Genomic DNA, 8,974 nt, shown 5'->3' with positions numbered 1-8,974 from the left:
AAAACTAGAGGAGTACACTAAATAGTTCACGATATCCCCGTGAGTCGCTGCAGGTAACACATCAGCAGTGCTGCCAACCCTAGAGATTTTCCCCTAGATCTAAGGAATTTAAACTTTGTTTAGGGGAAAAGGGATTATTGTTGTAATCTAGGGAAATTTTACCTTCCGCATGGGTCTTTTTTATTTTTCGATGTGAATCGGTTCCTTATTCACTGTTTCTTCACCACCTTGATTTTGAGAATCTGGCTATGCGCCATGTGCACGAGGGGAAAGCGTTGTTGGGATCGAGATGGCGTGGTCGGGCCGGGAGGAGGTACGAGGATGACGGGACTCAGGGAGACTTTGGGGGGACAAGACATTCTATTTACATGGTGAAGGAAATGCACGGACTGTACAGAGATGATGAGGGAAGCGCTGGTAGAGACTCGATGGGCAAGGCGGAGGGGCGCCCTGAAATAGGGTTTGCCTCCGGTTCCCGCCTTCTTTACCCGTTAATAAACAAGTCTGGCCACCGCCCTTGAACAGAGTCGATGGCGCATCTGCCCAGGCAAAAGTTGGGACGCTTCCTTTGCTTCGAATTTCCTGGTCGGTTCCTGGAACAGTCTAGCTTTAGCAGTACCAGAAGCACGCTGTCCAAGAAGCACGATTCCTCGAAATCACGGCTGAAGGTAGTTGGGTGTGTTTAGAGGAAACTGACGCCAACCAATATATTTAACTTTAGCCAAGGTTTCTGGACCAACGCGGTCTCTTCTTCAGGGGTGACTAAAGTGTGCCAGAAGCAGCGGGTTGCTGCCTTCGTTCTCCGTTTGTTAGCGCGTGGCGCAGTCCATGCACTAACGTACGCGGAGGAGAGTTGCTGGAGTGCTATTCATCGACACCTTTGTGAGCCGGATGTGCCATGACTCCGCAGTCGCCTCTTGAACCGGTTTGGCTCCACGGCCAAGACGCTCACCTCCTCGAAGGCTATCCTGTGGTCGGCGCGCTCGCAGTGTTCGGCGAGGGAGTTAGATTCTGAATTCATTTGCCGGATGTCATTTTTGTGTTGCCTTATTCTTTGGTGGAGGTTTTTTGTTTCGCCAATATATGGTGCCGGGCACTTTGAGCATAAGATTTTGTAAACGACACCTGGTTGTTTTTCTCTGGGACGCGGTTTTTCGGTCGTGGCAAGAAGCGGCTTGTTGTCGAAACAGGTTCGTGAGCCTATGTAGATTCCATGTTTTCTCGGAATGCGTGCGAGTGCCTCGCTGGTTCCCCTCACATACAGAAGCACAACGCGCGCGTTTCGTTGTCTCATTGTTAGCTGGTCCCCCTGTCCTCTGAGCTTGACTGGCGACCAACGCGCTGAATAAAGCCACGTGTGTAGCCATTCTTCTGTAGGCCGGCGAGAACGGTGGATTCTGCTTTTTTCTCCGCTTCAGAGGAGCAGATTGACTTTGCTACTCCAGTCATTCTGCACCGCACATTCTTTGTCACCACGTCATCATCATCATCATCATCATTTATTTTTCCCTTAAGGCCCCGCCCCTTCTCAGGGTATTACGTAAGGAGGGGAGGGCTTCGTACATAGGAAAATACAAGAACAAAGCCATGGAAAGAGGTTCAAAAGAACAGATCTAGTAAAACATATTTAAACATACAAAGAGGGCAATTAGGACAACGATACAAGCAGTAACATCAAATGAGAACACAATTAGAACAGTTAAAAAATTCAATCGAGCAGAGAGAGGAAATTACAAACGAATTGTTTCAGCACTTCAAACTAAGGGTGAGCTGCTTGTTGGAAGGGCTGGACTAGGTTGGACTCTCTTGGCTGGTTTCCGGTGAAATTCCGTAGAAAAATTCGTGACGAGTCTCCTTAGAACCAGTCCCCGTGACTCGCCAGTTGAAGGTGAAGTGGTTAGTCTTTTTGAGGACCAACTCGACCCGGATGCAAGCAGAAAGAGTCGTTGCTCTTTCACAACAGCTTAGGCGACTTCATATGAAGTCTCGCAGGCGTGTGTCACCACTTCGCGCACTTTTGCGTGCACTCCCAGACACCCTCAGAGCGTGTGGGGGTACCGGTCTCGGTCACAAAGGAGATGCCCTCGACTCAGCGTGACATAAAGCCGATCTGTTTGCGGGATGTACCGTTGGAGCGTGTACCGTACAGAGACCCAAAGAACTTCATACCTCTTGAGGAGATATACCTCGGCGGAAAAGTGATGTCGGCACTGTCGGAACCTCACGGCATAGACCGAACCATTACTCATAACTTCCGCCTCAGATGTTTGGAATTTTATATTGAAGCGGCAAGCCAGATATTAACCAGAATCCCATTGGACAACGTCCAGATGAACATACTGGAGGCAATCGACCCGCAAGTTGTCATCGAAAAGCGGATTTCTTCAATAGCCCCACTTGCCACATCATTCCCTTCTCTGGTGCCAGAAAGAGAAATGAACAAAATTGACGCAGAATGGAGACCGCTCCGCAATAGAGAAATAGACCTGCCTGCAGATGCGAGCGTTCAACGCTTTTGGAAACGAGTGAGAGACGCCAGGCAAGGAGACGGGAGCCCAATGTTCCCTCTCTTGTTGCACTCCAGTGCAACAGTGGAGAGAGTTTTCTCTCAGATCAACCTGATGAAAACAAAGACCAGAAACAGCTTGGTGACGCAAACCCTGGCAGCTACGCTTCACGCCAAGCGGGTTCTAGGAGGGGCCAACTGGACTTTGCAGTGAAAGAACGCTTAATTGACCTCATGAAAAAAGAAATGTATATGCAGGAGTGAAACTCAGTCGGGATGCCACCCGAATGACGTGTCCTATGTTTTAGCGTTTGTTTGTTCACACCAACATTTGGGCACAAGCTGGATTTTCCCTCGCTCTTTGACTGCAGCCGGTGAGCGTAAGTGTTCACCGCGAGATTTTCGTTCATTTCAGGGCTTAGGCCAGGATTTATTAGGCTGTGATATTAACATGTTTTCTTTACCCGTGATCACGTGGTACGCGAGTTTGCATGGGAAATCAATGTGTTATTGTATTCAAATTTGCTACCAAAGTGTGGTAAGAGGGTCTCTGCGAAATAAAGGAGTTCACAATTCAACTACGCACCTTTTTTCCATGCCTGAATATTTTTTTTCGGATCTAGGGAAATCTAGGGAAGTTTGAGTGAAAATTTGGGGGTGAAGTGGCTTTCGAGGTTGGCAGCACTGCACATCAGCGTCCATCGTTGTATCAATTAACACCCAGTCTCAGCGTGTACGGGTCCCTACCGTCGCACATTTGCACTTTTCCTTCATAGCGTACGCGCGCAGATCCAACAAGTTCAGAGAAATAGCTCGCACTGAACGGCTCATTCCTCTGAGGAGGACGCATCGCGTCCGAATATGTAAGAACAATCCAAAGCGTCTCGGGAGCGGTCCGGTGTCACGGGTCTACGGAGCGGACGCACGCGCGCGGACGAAGCGAATGGTTCGGCAGCATGGCCGCTAGCTGTTGATGTGGCCGGAAGCGTCGAGCCCTGCTGAAATTTATTAGATAAACAGGTCTTTAATTACCTCTTCTCATAACTTACACCGCAAGGCGCTCCAGATCAAGTAAAAAAAAATTCCTGTTTATATATTTCTGTGTCCGCCTTACTTTATTAATGCTGTAACCCATGAACGTGACGACCAAGCTATTCCCTCTAGTGCGCATGTGCGCAATCTTTCCTTGATCTTTATCACGCTTTCCCTCTCCCCTTTACTTTCCTTTATATTCATGAGTGTGAATAAACCTGGTGTCTTCTGAAATTTGGTACGACCGTCTCGTTCACTACTGGAACGGCGTTGCCGTCGCCCGAAAACTTCGTAACAATTAAATCATGCGTCTTCTATGTTATTTTCTTTACAAAACCACTAGAACATTTTAGCATACCCGGACAGCCGTACAGCAAATACGGTAACGTGCTGGTGCCAAGTGTGCCTATAGTGGTGTACGCTAGAAGTTACCGTAGTTGCTCACAGCAGGGAGGTGCTAAAACTCTTAACTAGGGTACCTGGATGCCCTCTAAACGCCGCTTTCAGGGTGGGGACACCCTTTGTGCTAGCCCGCGCCGCCGTTTCCCCATCGCAGCGGCATGTTGGGTCCGACGCGTCAGTTGCGTGCAGTGCGCTATGCGTCTGGTACAATCTCTGTGCGCTCGCTTGGCGACAGTAATAGTGCTACTCACCTGGAAATAGACAGTACATACTTGTTTCACTCGTGGCAGTAGTGTTTTTGCAGTTTCGAGCATATTTTATGCATGATGCACTCGTTCCGACTACACGATAATCGAAACGTTATGACGGACTGCTGTGTTTCCCAGTCAACGGCTACACTTCAAAAGAGCAGCAGTTATTTGTTTTCCTTGATAGTGATAATATGTACTATATTGGAGTCACCGAAATCCATAGAATTATGCTGTTTTTGTTGTTCTGAACGTAAAGACTGTTCACAAGGTCCCAATTCCTCTTGTATACAAGCAGCGCGGAGCTTGCATGACATGCCAATTTTAAGTTTTGCGTTGTCAACATCCACTTTTCCAACATTCTCTGAAGTGCCTTTGTCTTTTTGCTGCACCATATGTGAAAAATTCCGCGTAATGTCAAATTTCACTTCTAAGTAGTCTGTCGCCTGACTGCACTGGAGTTTTCTGAAAAGCTGAGAACACGTCTGAAACCAATTGGTCATATTTTCTGAGCTGCCTTGCATAGTGGCTTGTGCTGCAACAAAATAATTCAGCTGTTTGCGTTTACTTTTGAATGGTGTTGACTACACGAAGTCTGATGAGGGGTGCGACGAGGTCTTCCTAATTCCTAGTGACTAAGTCGCTTTATTCGAGGGCAAATTTAACTTACCGATTTATTTTTCGTTTCAAAACATCAAGAAAAATCAGCCCCTGAAAACTACTTATTTTCAATCCTATTGTTCCTGCCAGGGTAAACTAAGAAAGAGGAGGCGGAGCTACACAGGAAAAAAATTGAAAATTTGTTTTTGAGGAAACGAAACGCCGCAGTAATTGTCTCGCATGTCTCGATGGACACCCGAACCGCGCGGTAAGTGAAGGGAGGAAGGTGGGAGTAAAAGAAGAGAAGAGGGGGTGCTGTAGTGGAGGGCTCCGGGATAATTTCGACGACTTGGGGATCTTTAACGTCCACTGACATCGCGCAGCACACGGGAGCAGCGTTTTTCCTTCATAAAAACGCAGCCGCCGCGGTCGGGTCCGAACCCGAGAAGTCCGGATCAGTAGTCGAGCGCCCTAACCACTGAGCCACCGCGGCAAGTGGGCTAGTTGTAAAACCACGTTTGAGGTCAAGCACGCAGGAAGACGCGGGCTAGTGAACACGAAATTGAAAATAATAATAATAATAATAATAATTGGTTTTTGGGGAAATGAAATGGTGCAGTATCTGTCTCATATATCGGCGGACACCTGAACCGCGCCGCAAGGGAATGGATATAGGAGGGAGTGAAAGAAGAAATGAAGAGAGAGGTGCCGTAGTGGAGGGCTCCGGAATAATTTCGACCACCTGGGGATCTTTAACGTGCACTGACATCGGACAGCACACGGGCGCCTTAGCGTTTTGCCTCCATAAAAACGCAGCTGCCGCGGTCGGGTTCGAACCCGGGAATTCCGGATAAAAATTGTTTTCAGGTAGTCGAAATTGTTCCGGAGCCATCCACTACAGCACCTCTTTCTTCCTTTCTTCTTTCACTCCCTCCTTTATTCTATCCCTTCCATTACGGCGCGGTTCATGTGTCCAACGATATATGAGAGAGATACTGCGCCATTTCCTTTCCCCAAAAAGCAATCCCCAGCTTAAGGGGTATTCACACGGGGGATGGAATCCCTCCCGAACTGACGGCGGCTGCGTACACGTCACGCCTTCGAGAGTGCTCGCGGCGACGCAGTTTCCGGTTTTGGTCCGGCGGCCGCCGCCGACGGGGGAGGGGACCGTTCGCTCGGCCGCTACGTTCAGTCCCCGCGTCCCCGGGAGATTAGGCGGCACTTGGCAGGGCGCGCGTTGGGGTCGCTGTGAGTGGCGCTCCGCTGTCGACGGAGCTGTATTACTTCTTGCCGTGGATTTTGCGCACGTTGAACGAAGAGGAATGCGTGCACTAATAAAAACATTTTTGAAGTCCAATATTTATGAACTGGTTAGAGCAAGATGCGTTTTGTGGCATACGTCGTCTTTGTGTTTGTCTGCATCTTCTCAGAGTTTCTTCTCTTCTATCTTTCACGCATCTCTTTTTTTTCGTATAATTTTTCCCCCCTCGACTGTCGGCATTTTCCCTCCTCAGATCAGCACAGCCCCGCTCCTTGAGCATGGTAAACCCAGATGGCGGCTTTTGTTGTAAAAAAAAAAATAATAATAATCCGGTGTCTGATGCGTTCCAGCATCCACAAGAAAACTTCATGCGGCACACGAAGCAGTTTCTGGTATTCGTCCGGGTCATCTTCACGGAGCGTGTTATACAGACTGTGCTGCACACCAAGTGACTTTTCTTGCATCCATGGCTTCACCCAGCACCGCCGCTTTTTCTTGAAAAGATCGTCGTCATCCTCGGTTTCAAGTAGAGCCGCCAACAACACGTACTTGCGCCTTTTTGCGACGTCCATTTCCTGCTCTGGATCCTCTAGCGCCAGAAAGTTCGACGTGTATTCAGCTCCGGTGCTGGGAACTGTCTGTTTGTTTCCCTTTTTCGGTTTCTTTTCCCTCTTATCTCCCTTCAATCTTTATTATTTTTTTTTAGCCTTCGCTGTCTTCAAAGAACAGCAAAACCGGCCGTCCGGCCCTTTCTTTAACCCCTCCCACGCCGCCCGGCCGCTTCGCGCGTCTAGATCCCCGCGGCGGCTCCCCGCTGCCCGTGTGAATACTAAATTTGGGAGCGGGGGAGGGGTTTGGCCGGCCGGTGACGTAGCGCGCCTCGTCTCCCCGTCCCTCCGCGCCGAGGTCCCCCGTGTGAATACCGCTTAGCGGCACGGCAGAACACCGCTGTGTCGCTCCGCTGCTGAATAGTTCAGAAGCGTGTTTAGACGTGCCAAAGGTGCCTCGCTATTAACGTTGTTGTTACATGTCCTCTGGTGGAGAGGCACATACCCACAGTGGGAGATTGGCCAGGGTGCCTTGTACAGCCGAACAGTTGTCAAACATTAGGTAGTCGAGGTTGAATTTTATAATAAATAGTTGTGAATTATAACTATCAAAGGAGTCTCCCTGACGCAATGATTAAATTACGCGGATTATCACAAGCCGGTTTTAGAACATATCCCCCGGCCCTTGTCACCAAAGAAGAGGATAATCGGGATAGAATGAAAATGTTATTCCACTTTTCGCAATGCAATCCACTTCTTCGTCTTCGTACTGCAGTGGTTGCTTGATCATCTGCCTGATGCTAAAGTCACTAAGGCCTGACCCTGATCTTCAATGTCGCCGGACACCCACAGGTGTTACAATGGGTAGAAGCTAGGTTCCCTCCTGCCTGGTGCTCTGATCGTTAGCTTTAAATTCTTGGCAGAATGGGTCTTTGATCCATTACACTGCCCTTGCCCTTACTCCATTAAAATTCATAATTTTCGTCTTCGTCTTAGCGGAAAGCTAGAAGTTCTGATATTGTTTTGTGTGGAGGCCCTCTACAGTCTGTGCCTCCGAATTTCTTGGGTTCGGATCCCACCGGCGGCATGTGGTTGTTTTTTCTTCTGCTTTTATATTTTTCCATTGGTAAAAACTACAAAAAAATCCCCTATGCTCCTTGGTTTCAGTGACTGTTGAATAATGTATGCAAGAATTAATTATATTTTCTTTTTTGCCTGCTAAGATGCCCTACATTTGGCTGCGGTTCTCGCCCAACCTTCCTTTAAAACCCTTCGCGGTGGCTTTGGCGCTCAGCTGCAGATCCCAAGGACGTGGGTTCGATCCCGGCCGCGACTGATGTATTTCGATGGGGGTGAAATACAAAATTTAAATTTATCCGGATGTGCCATGGCGCAGTTTTGCCGTAGATGCCCTTGCGCCATAAAAACCCATAATCATCAAATTTATCCGGAGCCCTCCAAAGCGGCGTCCTCATAGCCCCTGTGTCGCTTTGGGACGTTAGAAGCCCACAATTCACAATTCGCCTATTTTATCTGAAATAGCTTGTGTGCGATGGTTCTCGACTCAAGAACACTGCGTCGTAAAAATATGCGGCGAACTCAGAATTTGCGCGAATATCTGTGCTGGCGTGGAAAAGTGTTAGCGGAAGAAAGTAACAGCGCAACACTATATCTCTGGGAATTTTTAGAACTGAACGTCTTTGCTACAAGTCCACAACACCGGATGCTAAAAGTACTACGGTGATTGGTACTGTGCGCGCCTGCATGACCGTCGGCTTTACATGAAATCCCGCTAAATAATGTTCAAAGCCTGCCATTTATCAGGCCACGTAATGCCTCATGGAAATCATAAGACTGTTGACCATGTTCTGACAATTCAAAATAGGCGCGCATTTGGCAGCAATTGATTGAATCGCCGTCTTCCCTGCGTTTGTGCGCAAATATCTCACATATTATAACAAGCATTCAACTTGAGGAGATATTTATTACAAAGCGAGAATATTTAGCTTAATATTGCCTTAGTATAACGTTTTCCTAATTTTTAAAAAAAATTTTAGCCGACTAGCAACTTGTTCATGAAACGAAGCTGGTAGCCAAGCCAGTGCTGTGGCATGTTGCAAGTTGCGCGTCCGCGCCGTAAGTGTCGCCACGGTCGGAACGATTGCAGCGATCCTGGTATCTGGCAGCAAACGCGGCTGGAGTCAATGACACAACGCGTCTGCGCCGCCAGTGCCGCCGCGGGCAACGCTGCAGCGCAGTGGCAGCAGACGACAGCGACCGGCGCAAGCATAGCGAGCAAAGTTTTGAGCAATTTATGTTTTTACCGCCAACTCCCAGGCACCGCCACCGTCGCATTTCAAAATCGTCCCCATTGGCT

The sequence above is a fragment of the Amblyomma americanum genome, chromosome 1 (genome assembly GCF_052857255.1).
Source record: "Amblyomma americanum isolate KBUSLIRL-KWMA chromosome 1, ASM5285725v1, whole genome shotgun sequence".
In the NCBI taxonomy this organism is placed as follows: domain Eukaryota; kingdom Metazoa; phylum Arthropoda; class Arachnida; order Ixodida; family Ixodidae; genus Amblyomma; species Amblyomma americanum.
The sequence above is the reverse complement of the archived record's forward strand: the minus strand, read 5'-3'. Positions refer to the sequence as shown.